Here is a 14,419-nt window from a genome sequence, read left to right as displayed (position 1 = left end):
AAAGGGGACTGGTGACTGTTCACAGCATTGCTTTAATCAAGGCCGACGAGTCACTATTGGGTAGCCCAGAACTCCTGTTCTCCTTCTAGACTGTTCTGCAACAGCATAACGATGACGTCATCCTCAAGCATCCCAGACACCCAATCAGCTGCTTTATATGAGACCCGGGTTGAAAAACCCAGATCTCACCATTCAAACTGCAGGATAACCAGGACCGACACGGGAATTACCCCACCAAAAGTCCCAGGATTTTTCACTAACACCATTCATACTGCGCCTAAACGCGGGTTGTCTGGGATTGTCCCGGCAAAAACCTGGGTTTTTCAGGCAGTATGAATGGGTTATCATCATCATCATCATCATTTATTTATATAGCGCCACTAATTCCGCAGCGCTGTACAGAGAACTCATTCACATCAGTCCCTGCCCCATTGGAGCTTACAGTCTAAATTCCCTAACATACACACACACACAGACAGACAGAGAGGGAGACAAACAGACAGAGAACAGGTTATAACAGAATAGGATGAGACACTATCTCCACCAGCTGTTGCAGAATTCAAAACTTTTTGCAAAGGGGTAATGCCTGTGCATGGCAAGGAAAACCCCTGAAAATTTTGTTTCTGCACTGATCTACAACACAAGCTGCATTGGTACACCTACGCTATAACAGGTGTGTGTCTCAAATAAATATTCTAATTATTTTCTGTAATAAAGATCTATACATATCTATTTCTGCCTATTATATTCTCTACACACGTTTTTAAAGTTTACATGGTGGCTACTTTAAAGCTCGATTCATCATTAAAAATGATTTGCTTATTGTATTTCACTTATTCAATGTAACATTATAAATCATATTGCAAGTTTCCTTTTTACATTAGTACAGACTGGGAAAATCCTCTTTAAGTACCGTCCATCTGATATCTAAAACACGTAGGGTTTAAAAAAAGAAAGAAAAAATTCCCTTAAGGGGAATCCTGTTCTTTTTCTTCTCTTTCTCAGAAGTGATGCTGGAGGGGATTTAGTGGCCTGTAAGATCTGTGAGCTCTGTCCCGTATAGCCTAAGACACATGTAATTCTAAGAAAGTTAATTACATCCATTGTGCCACAGGTAGGAAAACCTTTAGTAGATATTATATAACTTCTCTTAAGGTGAACGATCAAGTTACCTTTGATGGTGTTGTTACAGTTTAATGCAGTGATAAACAGATACATTTATCACATTTAGGTGTGTGAGAGGATAATTATTTTCTTGTCCTGTGAAAATATAGAGTTCTTTAGTAATAATCGACAAAAGCAGGTCCCTGTGTAATATCTTGTAATATCAGGGCATGCTGACAGTTGTAGTTCTACAAGCACCAGCATGCCCAGGCAGCCAAGAGCATGCTGTTGCTTGTAATTCTAGTAGTGCCAAGTATGTTCAAGCAGTCAATCGCTGCCCTGGCTCTGCTGAGTCTATTTGAGAATAGTATTTTATCTATTTTTTACTTTAGAATATCATCAATGGCGCCCAGTGGGGCTGGTTTCACATAATGATATGAGGACCCAGAAACTGCAGATCTTCAGGTCTTCCTGTTATAGTGTGACCAGCCCAGTCTGGTATAGTCTTATACTGATTATGGCTCTTACAGGGAGAACCCACACTTGTTATTACCCTGATTCATTGATAACCAAATGTTTTTCTTTATTATTATTATTAATTAGTTTTGAAACCAGTAAAGATGCAGCAGTCATCATCGCCATAATCATCATCATTATCACCATTATCATCATCTTAATCTAGTTAACTGAAAACGTCATGGAAAAAACCACAAGTAAACAGGACATAAGTGCTGGGGATATTCTACAAACGTATACAGCTTCCTGTGTGTGCATGTTATACAGCACTGATATACCAGCACTTTCACTCCCCAAAAAAATATTAAATGCAAAAAAAAATAATATGTAGGCGCTTCATATCCTTCACCAAAGAGCATTTATCATTCCTTATTCACTGAATACTGCTCTTCAGGCGCTCACCTTAGCCTGTAATCAATACAGGTACTGACCTTTATACCTCTCCTATCGATGTATGCTTTTTATTTGTTTATACGTCTTATTGTACAGAGAGGCTGACTTGTGGGCTGTTAACCTGCAATAAAAAGCATGAGAGCATTTATTTTTGCACCTAGATGACATAAATAACAGAGGTCTTAACCATCTCATCCTGACAAACATGTGCTGTATGGTGCTCTCACACATTGCGTGACTTCCGCTGGTTTCACAATGATTTCACAGCTAGTTTCCATCCAGACACTAATAAAAGTATATGTATGTAAGCAAAAATTACGAGAAACTGCATTTACATTTGAGCTGAGAGAATAATAGGCAAAAAATGTACATTATTGGTACAAAACAAAGAACATATTTAAATGTCTGCATGTCTGTTTGTTGAGTTCTTGTAATAAACAGAAGCTGCTCTATTTGCATCTATGGTCAACAGTGATGTCAACAACTTACTAGATGTTGGTTCTGAACTCAAAGTAAAAGGGGGGATCCTCTAGGCCTGAATCATTAAGGAAAGGAAAGCAAAAAAATGAGTAAATTTGGACCTTGGCAAAACCATATTGCATTGGAGGGGGAGGTAAATTTAAAATTTGAGGACAGATTTATAATTGGGGTAGGGCATGTCATAGAGCAACTTTTAATGTCCGTGTAAAAATAAAGCTATCAAGTATTTGTGTGGTACATGAAAAAACAGCCAGTATTTAACTTATGTGCAAAATAATAAACTCATTTGCACCCCTTGCATTGCAACATGGTTTTGCCAAGGCTCAAAGTTACTCATTTTCTTGCTTAAAGCTGGGTACACACTACAGAAATTTCTATCATCTTTTACATCCGATCGATGATCCAATCGCTCGGTCCATGGACTGCATACACACTAGCCTTGTTTTAGACGATAAAGGGAAGAGCGGATGTCACGTTAGCGACTTTTTACAGCCATGTTGTCGTGAGCAATGATTTTAATTTCATACACACTGAAGCAACATTTGCAGGGCATGTAACAAGATACCAAAGACATTAGCATAAAGGGGCAGAGCTTTTGCTATAGTTAACACCCAAAACCACATAAAAAGAGAAGGCAACACTGTCTCTTCATTCATTCATTCCTATTTTTTAACCTACAATGGATACAGTAGAAGAAGAAAATGCAACTGCAGCTACAGAACCAAAGAGAAATAAGGAGAAAGAATAGATCTTGTTGGAGCAAAGATTGGTTCAAGAGGAGAGACACATTCTCTCATATGCCCCTGCTACAGGAGATACGGGACAAGAAATGAAATTAAAAACCTTGAGAATACTTTTGTTGAAATGTGTATGCTGTTTGGAACTGTTCCGCCACAAACCAGTAGCACCTTTAAAGTGTAATACTATTTTTTTCACATGTCATATTCTGCAATAACATTTTTTGTTATTTTTCCTGCAATTAAATTGTTGCATTAACACTGTGGTTTATTGTGGGTATTTTACAAATATTAGTTAATAAAGGTTAATATGACTGTATAAGTTTAATAGTTTATAAAGGTATAAGTTTATAAAGGGTAAATATGAATAGATTCTCAACATAGATGCAAAGGATAATAACACACATGCTTTACACAAGTGTAATGGTCTGCAAACAGACAGGTGCAATACACATCTATACAAAACACAAATCAGTGATGTGCGGATACCGCACCACGTGGGACTGGTACAGGCATCACAAATTTACATACACGCCCCCCAGGTCGAGGAAGTATCGGAGGATTGTCGTGGATCAGTCAGAAAGTTATACACACTACACAATGGAAAGGAGATTGGAACAAAAATATTGAATGGTACAACCAACCAAATGAGGCAACAATTGTTCATTTGGGCAGACTTTCGACCATCGTATCACTACACACACTAACCCGACTTTCAAACGATAGGTCGTATGTCGGCTGGTTGAGTCGATTATTGGACAAAAACCCTGTAGTGTGTACCCAGCTTTACTTTCCTTAATGAATCAGGCCCTCTGTGTTAATTTACATTACAAAAGAATCTATTAGGATCTATGGCGTCTTGAAGATGTCATTGCGAGGATGAATGGGATTCATCCTGTGTGAACGTTCTAAGCAGACTAAGTCCAACGCATACTCCTAACATTAGCCCAAGTCATAAGTGTGAACCTATATCAAGCTTTAACCTAATAATTAGGCCAAGCTTTAAGGATACAATCCGCAAGGAGAGAAATAACACAGCAGGAGAAATGGAGCCACATCTAGCACCTAGCAGGTAACTGGAAGAACAGGCACTGAGCAAGGGGGAAGTTCCTTTTACATCTGGAGTCAAATTGAGCAGCCAATGATGAAAGAGAAAAGGACATAAAGAGATCGGAGAGAGAAAGGAAGATGGCAGACAGTCAGGATGGAGAGTGGCGGTCAGCGTGTATCAGGTAAGGGCGCCGGGCCTCGGTTATGGAGACCGAACACTGGTCGCGTGACACGAAATCTAACCATAAACCCAGCTCTAAAACTATCTTGTGTCCTAAAATAACTCCAATGTGTTAGGAACCCCTCAAACCAGTACGGCAAAACCCGGAGTCTGCTCTGAGAGTCTGGTATTCACTGTTGCCCCTAGTAGTGGGGACAGACTTGGCTGCAGACTAACAGAGGGTCGTGAGATGCGTAGCGGCTGGGGGGAACCCAGGAAGGCAGAATGAAGTCCAGGCAAGGGTCGAGGTCCGGCAGCAGACAGAGTATCTGATAAACTAGCCCAGGTCAGAGGTCACAGGCAGACCAGCAGCGTCAGAGTCCAGTCAAAAGATCAAGGGGCACAGGCAAACAATCGTAGTCAGATATCAAGGCAAGGGTCGGCAACAATTAATCAGAATCCAAATAGAGCAGAGAGCAAGAGACACAGCAGGCTAGTATGCAGCAAGCAGGAACTATAACCGGCAGGGAGGACTTGCCCCTTCCTGCCTTATATAAGTGATGTGGCCCAATAAAATAATCCCTCGTATCAGAGGGAAGGACAGCCCAGCTGGGCACTAAGTATTTGAATTGCGCACGCGCCCGGCTGTACTAGACGCCGGGATGCGGCGCTGCTGCACAGAGCGTCCCGACCGTTGCCTTGGCCGGGACTCAGCGGAAGTGATGTCCCGGTTGTCATGACGACGGCCGGGACGTCGGGGCACAGAAACAAGCAAGTCGCGGCGGTGCCTGAAGCCGCCGCGGCTCGTGACGCAATGTTGCTCTACAAGTTTGAAAATGTTATAAACCTGTATATACCCAGTACCAGAATGGGCTCTGTCTTGTATACTAGTCACCTGAATGGGGCTCTGCTGGATATAGCAAGCACCAGAATGGGCTCTGTCTTGTATACTAGCCACCTGAATGGAGCTCTGGTGACCATGCCTGCAGAGGATGCCTCAACGAGCATACATCTCTGCAGGTTCCAAATCTGATAATATCGGTGGTCCTCATTGTGACTGAATGTCAGATGTTATGACTGTGCACAGCCTACCTCCATAGAAGCAGGTCACCATAGTCTGGTAACTCCACAGACTGCTATGAGGCGAGCCTTATCCAGGGCAAGGCTTTATTAATAGTTCAAGCTGCCCTAGACTAATATGCTTGTGGTGCCCGCTCGTATTCCACACCGGGCTAATGCACAGTAGGCAAAAACGAAATCCATCTTCCCTTTACCCACCAATTTTTATGTTTCTGTGCTTTCGAAACTCAGCTCCACTTGGCTTTTTAAAAGGGTCTCTGCAATCTTCATCACTCCTTTTGTTTCATTAAAAACAGAACTGTATAACATAATGGAGGCATGAACGAGCGCTACTGAGAGTGAAGGTGGGGGGGACTGTCACGACTGCGCCTATCGCCAACCTTGTCTCTTCTACTCTACTCGCTAATCCTAAAAAGACCCGACCAAGGAGAGCTCATTGTCTTCAGCCTCCACCATTGGAATACGTGACGTTTAAAACTGAACTACATTTCTCTTTAATTTTTTCTTTTACTTTGGAGAACAACTTGTTTCTTATATTTTAAAATACATTTTTATACCCCTCCGTCACAATTTTGCACCTCCCAAAATGTTGTGCCCCCTAAAGCCTGTCTCCCTAGGCTGCAGCCTCGTCAACCTATTGGATAATCTGTCCCTGGTCCAGGGTTTACCATGTGTAACATAAATTGTTTTGGTAGCCACATGCTCGAGGTTACAATTTGATACAGCGTTACCTGCCCAGTTTGAAATATGTTTATATATGTTGATACCATTACACAACATAAAGGATTGAAAAGGAACCAAATTTACTAATGTTGATTAATGAATTGCCCTATTTTTTTTTTTCAGGGTCTCTTAGGAGAAATTCACTTTATATTTAATGAAAGACAGACCACCACCTACTACAGAAGACTGAAATAGTCACATTTAGTGCACTCCATAAAAATTGGAGCACAACATTAACATTATATTTTCACCTTAGACTTAGTGCTTGTTTCATATCATTATTGTCTTTATTTGTACAGCGCCAAAGAATATTATTTCATCCGTCCCTGTCTCATTACAGCTTACAGTCTAAATTCACTGCCACACAAACACACTCACACACTAGGGCCCATTGTTGGTAGAAGCCATTTACTCTACCAGTATATTTTCGGAGTGTGGGAGGAAACCAATGAAAACATGGGAGAACATAGAAACTACACAAAGGTTAAATGATACCTATGGCCCCAGCACTGCGAGGCAGCAATGCTAACCACTGTGCTTCATGCCCTCCATATGTTGTCATGTATGAGTATTTTCTAATACTACTACATCTAAACTTGTGACCTCACTTGGTTTTATCACTACTCTTCTCCCTTGTCCACCCCCTTCTGCTCTCCTCTTAATTGCAACCCACCTGTCCTCTTACACTGCCCCTCCCCTTACCTTTTGCCTCCTCTCTCCTTTTCTCTTGCTACCCTTTCACCCAGTAGTTCCCTCCTCCTCTTCTCCTTTGCCTTTCCTCTCTTCTTCCCTTAACCTCCATAGGCAAACCGAGGGGGGGTTTTCTAGTGCCTGGAAACCCCACTCCAAGCCTGGGGCACTGTATTATTGAGGTGGTTGGACCCTGCTTGAGCTTCATATGCTCTGCTTGAAAAGGGAGAGCTGCGTGCACCTAACAGTACTGCACGCAGCATTGCTCATGTATATTATGGGGATAGGAAGAGTTGGAGAGCAGCCAAGCACTGTCTAATATTATACCTACGCCCACATGTCACGCCCACTGGTGGCGTGGTGTGGAATCCCCCTCTACAAATAGTGCGTTTGCCCTCCGCTTTTCTTGCCTCTTTAAGCTGCTCACAAACCTGTCATTAGAGGAATTATTACCCACACAGATAGTGAATCATATAATGTAATATATAACTTAAATTGAAATTGCTAATGACTTCTGAAAGTATAAATACTTATATCAAAATGTTTTAACTTTAACCTTTCAGAAAGGTAAGCTTGTAGGAAGGAAACTAATACACCTCTGAACTTTCACTCTTGTTAGACAGTGGTAGTGTGCCCTTTACCTACTGATCTGTCCTGAGCGGTGGGGTGTAACCCGTAGGGGCTGTCCAAGTCAAACTTCTATTGCCAAGTAAAACCCACAGGCTGAGCAAACGCCTGATAGTTCATCCACGGTCTGGAACACCCACAATCAAGACAGCAAAATACTTTACACATCACAGTTTAATCATTAACCGAGCTGATTAAGTGTAAAAGTTTCCAGAGAGCTGATACATAAAGAGTAGTTGAAAAAAAATGATATGAGATATAGATCATGGTCACATGACAGATAGAAATAGTTGCAGGAACACGTTATATGATGAAAGCTGTCCTGATGCTGGTAGTGTGAGATGACAAAGCATCCCACTTAGCGAGTCACACTCCTGCAACTGTATGAAATAAAACATTTTATAGTGTGTGATGTGCAGAGGAATGTGTTTTATAGTATAATGAAGCAATGGGTTCCAGGGCTCTTTTAAGAACCTCTTGGGCCCCCAGGCACAGCAGTGCACCAGGGCCCCTATATATACAAAAATAAAAAAATAATAATTATATATATGGGCCCTGCAGCCCAGGGGGGCCCGTCAGAGGCAGGAAAAAGAAAACGCTGAAAAAAAGAAGAAAATACTTACCGTGCTGTCAGCTGGCGATCCGGCTCCCTCCCTGGTCTCCTCCTCCGTCGCGCTCCGCAATGGATGTCGGGCGGGCGTGATGACATCACGCCCGACATGCACTGCCAGTGCGACGGAGGAGGAGACCAGGGAGGGAGCCGAATCGCCAGCTGACAGCAGGGTAAGTATTTTCTTCTTTTTTTCAGGGTTTTCTTTTTTTTCCTGCCTCCGGAGGGCCCCCCTGGGCTGCAGGGCCCCCGGGCACCTGCCCAGCATGCCCAATGGGAAAGACGGCCCTGATGGGTTCTATAGCAAAGTTGTTAAGAAAGTTCAAATAAAAACCTACTAGTACTCACCTGCCAATCACTGCTCATGAATGTAACTGGTATTGTGTGGGTTAATATAGTCTTTTGTTATCTTACCTACAATAGGCATGTCACGTACACGCTGTCAGCAAAGGCACATTATGTGCAACAAGGAGGGTCAGTCACTGTCACTACTTAGACTCACACTCACTTTCTACCCAGAAATGAGCATAATTACATCTGTATACTCCTCACATGCTCTACCTGTTGAAGGTTACAGGGAGAGACAAATTGATGGTATAAGACAGTGGATCCCAAACGTTTCCAGTTCAAGACACCCTTAGGGCCTCCATAATTTTTTCAAGGCACCCCTAAGCCAAAATAATTACCAAGTAGTCCTCCGCTTTGCTTACCACTGGCCGTGGCCGAGGCACCCCTGTGAGATCACCGAGGAACCCCAGGGAGCCGAGACACATGGTTTGGGAACCACTGGTATAAGACCTAATGATGCTCACCAGTTCATTACTAAGCACTTATAACACACGTACAGTCGATTATCATGTGCACTTCAGTAGATGAAGAATTAACTTAGTAGACAAAAGGGTTTATTTACTAAACTGCCGCCTTAAAAAAGTGGAGATGTTGCCTATAGCAACCAATCAGATTCTAGCTGTCATTTTGTAGAATGTACTAAACAAATAATAACTAGAATCTGATTGGTTCCTATAGGCAACATCTCCACTTTTTCAAACCCGCAGTTTAGTAAACATACCCGCTGCTTGGCCATAGAAACCCATTCCAATAAGCTCCCACCGTACAGTTTTTTTGCTTACATTAATGCCAGTGGAAGTTCGGAACTCTTCAGCTATGGAATCAGCAGAGCGTTGGCGACTTTTATACACCATGTGCCTTAGCAGTCTTAGCAGTTGACCCCACTCTGTGATTTTACGTGGTCTTCCGCCTCATTGCTGAGTTGCTGTTGTTCCTAAATGCTTCCACTTTATAATAATATCACTTACAGTTGACCATGGAATATCCAGCAGGGACGAAATCTCACGAACCGTCTTCTTGCAAAGGTGGCATCCTATCACATTACCACGCTTGTCACTGAGCTCTTCAGAATGATCCATTCTGTATCACAAATATTTGCAAATGGAGTCTGCATGGCTAGGTGCTTGATTTTATACACCTCTGGCAACGGGTCTGATTCAATAATCAACAGGTGTGGCCAAATACTTTATTCCATATAGTGTATCATAATTACTTAATGAAGATGGTACAGAGACTTATACAAGACATGGACTACACAGATCAGTCATTATAGTTACTTGCTCATCTAGGCTAAACATCTAGCCACTGGCTTTCTAGCACGGATATAGGCAGATATGTAGAACCATCAGCTTATTTTTAGCTATGAGACTGTAAACTGTAAATACCTTCTGTTCTAAGAAAGATCTTACTGCAAAAGATAAGCTACTTATCCTGTTCTTATTTGCTGATAAGAGTAACTCTTAAATTGTACACAGGGTATCCAAATAGCAGATATCTTCAGGTTATAGTAATTTGATGAGGAACTATCATATTAGCAAAGGGTCTGGCTTCTATGGGGAGCGGTCTAGGACTATTTACAACCCTGATGGTAATAAAAAAATATGTTGTTATAACTGTTTCATGAAATAAACACATATTATGATACATAAATGATTATGGCCACAGGATATCATACAGACCTCTGATTTGACCCTATGGTGCAATGTGTAGAGACCTGACAGCAGTGCAGATTATAATGCACACTTGCAATGTCACCGGACCTGCATTTGTGTAGTTGCTGCAGCACCGTGTTCAGGGAAGACCCATAGTCATTGCAGGAGGTTCAGTGGCTACGAGGCCCGGTGGTGTAGTGGGCTCTGCGATGCTGGTCCACTCTCTATAGATGCCATGTACTGCCCCAAACCACCCATTGTATAACTGAGGTCTCATAATGAAATATGGGACAGTCAGTGAGAGATACTAACCTGCATGAAATGTACCTTGTGTGTCACGAATGTGTAACCATGATATTTACATAAGCAAACAGGCCTGGCCAATCATGAAGGCATTCACCTTCCATGGGTAGCAGACTGCATTTTTACTTCTGTTCTAGAGATTTTTTTAACATATAATTCAGTGGGAAACTGTTTCCAGACACATTCACACATATTGAGATGTCTCGCAGTTGTGTGGGTTGAAAAGCGATGCAAGAAAAGTCTGAAAAATCCCTTTCTACTACAATGGTTATTAGGAAAAACAAGTGAATCAAATGGGAGCCACAGTGATTAGCCCCATTTTAAGTTACAGCTCTGGTGGTTAGTATTGTTGCCTCAAAGCACTTGGGCCATGGGTTTGATTCCAACTAGGGAACTATCTATGTAGAGTTTATATGTTCTCTCCTTGATCATGTAGGTCTATCCACTTTCCAGCCACAGTCCAAATTATAGACTGAGTTTGGACCCTTATGTGTTTGTACAGTACAGAATTTAAGGGTCCACATTTAAAATGAGTGAAATACAGCGTCGGACTGGCCCACCGGGATACCGGAAAAATCACAGGTAGGCCCCGCTGCCTTATGGCCACACCCCCTTCTAGAAGTGGGCGGAGCCCATCCAGCTCACCTGGGGGTCGATGTCCTCTTCAGCGTCCCCGCTGTCCTCCTCGGCGTCCCCGCTGTCCTCCTCTGCGTTCCTGCTGCTGCAGATGACTGGCTGTCAGTGACAGCCAGTCATCTTTCACATAAGATCGCAGTTGCGATTATGTGACCCGCCCCCTCCTTCTGTCAGCTGACTGTCTTATGCTCCCTGAAGGACTAAGGACCAGAGAGGCTGCAGCAATGGGTAAGTAGATTTTTTTTATTTTATTCAATACTACAGGATAGATCTTTTAATTTCATCCAAATTACAGGACTTGCAGCATGAGACAGAATTCTCATATATACACATATATATATATATATATATATATATATATAATATATATATATATATATATATATATATATATATATATATATATATATTCCATCTGTGCTCTAGTTACTGGGAGAGCAGAGGCTGACTGTAGAGAATATGTATATATATATATATATATATATATATATATATATAGTGTGTGTGTGTGTGTGTGTGTGTGTGTGTGTGTGTGTGTGTGTGTGTGAATTGAGAGCTCTATTCCATTGCGTATGTGAATTGGGGGGCACTATTGCAGGTATAATGTGAATTGGGGACACTATTGTGGGCATAATATGAATTGGGAACACTATTGCGTGGTATATGTGAATTTCGGGTACTACTGTGTGGCATAACATTGGGGACACTACTGTGTGGAGTAACATTGTTTGGGGCACTACTGTGTGGTGTAACATTGTTTGGGGGCACTACTGTGTGGCATAATATTGTTTGGGAGCACTACTGTGTGGCATAACATTGGGGGCACTATTGTGTGGAGTAACATTTTTTGGAGATACTACTGTGTGACATAATATTGTTTTGGGGGCACTACTATGTGGCATAGGGGGGCTGCCTATCTATACTAAACTATACTAAACTATAGTGAGGGGGAGGCTGCCTATGCTAAACCATAATTATTGGGGACTGCCTATGTTAAACTATAGGGAGGGGGGCTGTGCAGAGAACACTATAGGGAGGGGGTGATGGGACCTTTAATTTAATGCTGGGGTGGTTTGGGTCTATAATTGAATGTGGGGCTGAGTGTGGGGAGGAGGGCTATCTATTAAATGTGAATATTAATTATTTAATGCTGGGAATGGTCGTGGGAAATGAATGTATTAAACGTAAATGCTATTAATTTATTGCTGGGGCTGTTTGGAGGGAGGGTAATAGGTTTATTTATTAAATGGGAATACTATTAATTTGATGTTGGGGTCTGTTGGAGGGAAATGGATTTATTTATCAAATGTGAGCACTATTACTTTAATGTTGAGGCTGTAGAGAGCCCTAATTATTAAATGTGGGTGCTGTTGATTTAATGGCAGGGAAGGTTGTCGTTTCTAAATGTACCCATTATTTTTTTCAAATAGGGCCCTCAACATTCCAGGATCCAGACAACCTGCAACTAAAGAAACCAGCAGCCACAGGTGATAAAAGTGACAACAACAGGTAGGACAGTTTGTCAAATGTTCTGAATCTAGCGCAAGCTTGGCTAACCTGTGGTACTCCAGGTGTTGTGAAACTTCAAGTCCCAGCATTCTCTTCCAGCAATAAGCTGCTATATATTGGCAAAGCATGCTGGGGCTTGTAGTTTCACAACACCTGGAGTGCCACAGGTTAGCCAAGCCTGATTTTTGGTGACTGTTCTGCCCAATCTAAGGGCCAGGTCAAGACTGTGTATTCTTTATACACACACTGCATTCTTTATATACTACACTAAGGTGCTAGCTGTCCTTCGTGGACTGACCACTCCCCCTCTAGTGTCTGTCCTTCCTCTATGATGGCTGACCACACCCCCTCTGGTGGGCCCCTAGTATTGCAGTCCCCCGGTGGGCCCTTCATGCCCCAGTCCGACACTGGTGAAATACCAAAGATAAATTAAAAACCATTTATCAGCCATATTTATAAAAAATACTGATAACTTGGGCCAGTCTTTTCCATGCATCATCCGGCTTGCACGACTTAAAGCCCAGATACTTGTTTAAATAGTCTTTGCCATACAAAGACCTAAGCTATCACCGGCAATAGCCCCGTATTGTGCTAAGGAGCCCTATTGCCTGTGAAAGCTAATATGCTCTTCGCCCTTTGATCATTGGTCCCTTAGAGTGTAAGCTCACTGGGGCAGAGACTGGTGTAAATGATTAAACATTCTATATAAAGCACTGTGTAATATGTTGGCAATATATACATAAAAGTTAAGAATAGTAGAAGCTGTGAAATTGGACCAAAAGTCACTGGTATACAGTGCTTAAGACACTCAAACATTCATCACACAAAGGGGGTTGAAATAGCATCTTACAATCGGCCACAGGCATTATGCAAATTTATGCAAGATGCAGGTGTTTGCATAACCGTCACCGGCCTGTAGCAAATTACCCCCAGAATGTAGGAGTTAAATTTACAAGGGGGTTTTGTGGCCCAATGTTCCTCTGCATATGTACTATATAACCCTATAGAGACAGATCCATTCAATAACTTCTGCTGATGATAAATGCCCATAGAAGGATTATTTTAGCATCAATAACTAGTTAGCACAAAAAGTAACTAGATGGTACAGTTATGAACTGATTTCTTGCATGTAGTTTTATTTAAATCTAGGTATTTTCCCTACACTCAAAGTTCTATGTTCCATCATAGAACACTTTCGTAATGAGTCATGTGACACAACAGTGTAAGACATGCTAACTGTAAAACAAACAGGTTATGTAACTTATAGGAAACAATCAGATGTTAGCTTTCAATTTCTAAACTGCACTAATTAAAAAATTACAGATACAATCTGGTGGTCGCTGTTGGTTATAGAACTTTCTCCTTTGATCCAGATTTTTCACTAACGCCACCCAAAATGGCCTGGTGTTATTCAAAATAGGTGTTAAGTCATGAAGTAAATGTGAATCAGGTATGCACACCCCTCTGACTTATACATGCTATAATTTATGTTTTATGCTTTTTAAAAACATAAATCATAGCTAACTATACCCAACAATGTTTTGCGATTTTGGTATCAGGACAGGATGGCAGTGTTTTGCGGCTGCGTGGACATGAGGAGAGGGACAAGACACGCTACATGGGGGCATGGCCACATCACATGGGGTGGTGACACAAGCTCCCTGCGGCATTTCCAGTACTTCCAAAATGCTGGCCTGCCACCAGTACCCTCCCCTAAAACACCCCTTCAATGCTGCGAGCACCTGCCTCTGGCTTGCATGGTACTGGAGTGGCACACATTAGTAGGAAATATTTCCAGAAA

The sequence above is a fragment of the Mixophyes fleayi genome, chromosome 1 (genome assembly GCF_038048845.1).
Source record: "Mixophyes fleayi isolate aMixFle1 chromosome 1, aMixFle1.hap1, whole genome shotgun sequence".
Classification (NCBI taxonomy): domain Eukaryota; kingdom Metazoa; phylum Chordata; class Amphibia; order Anura; family Limnodynastidae; genus Mixophyes; species Mixophyes fleayi.
The sequence above is the reverse complement of the archived record's forward strand: the minus strand, read 5'-3'. Positions refer to the sequence as shown.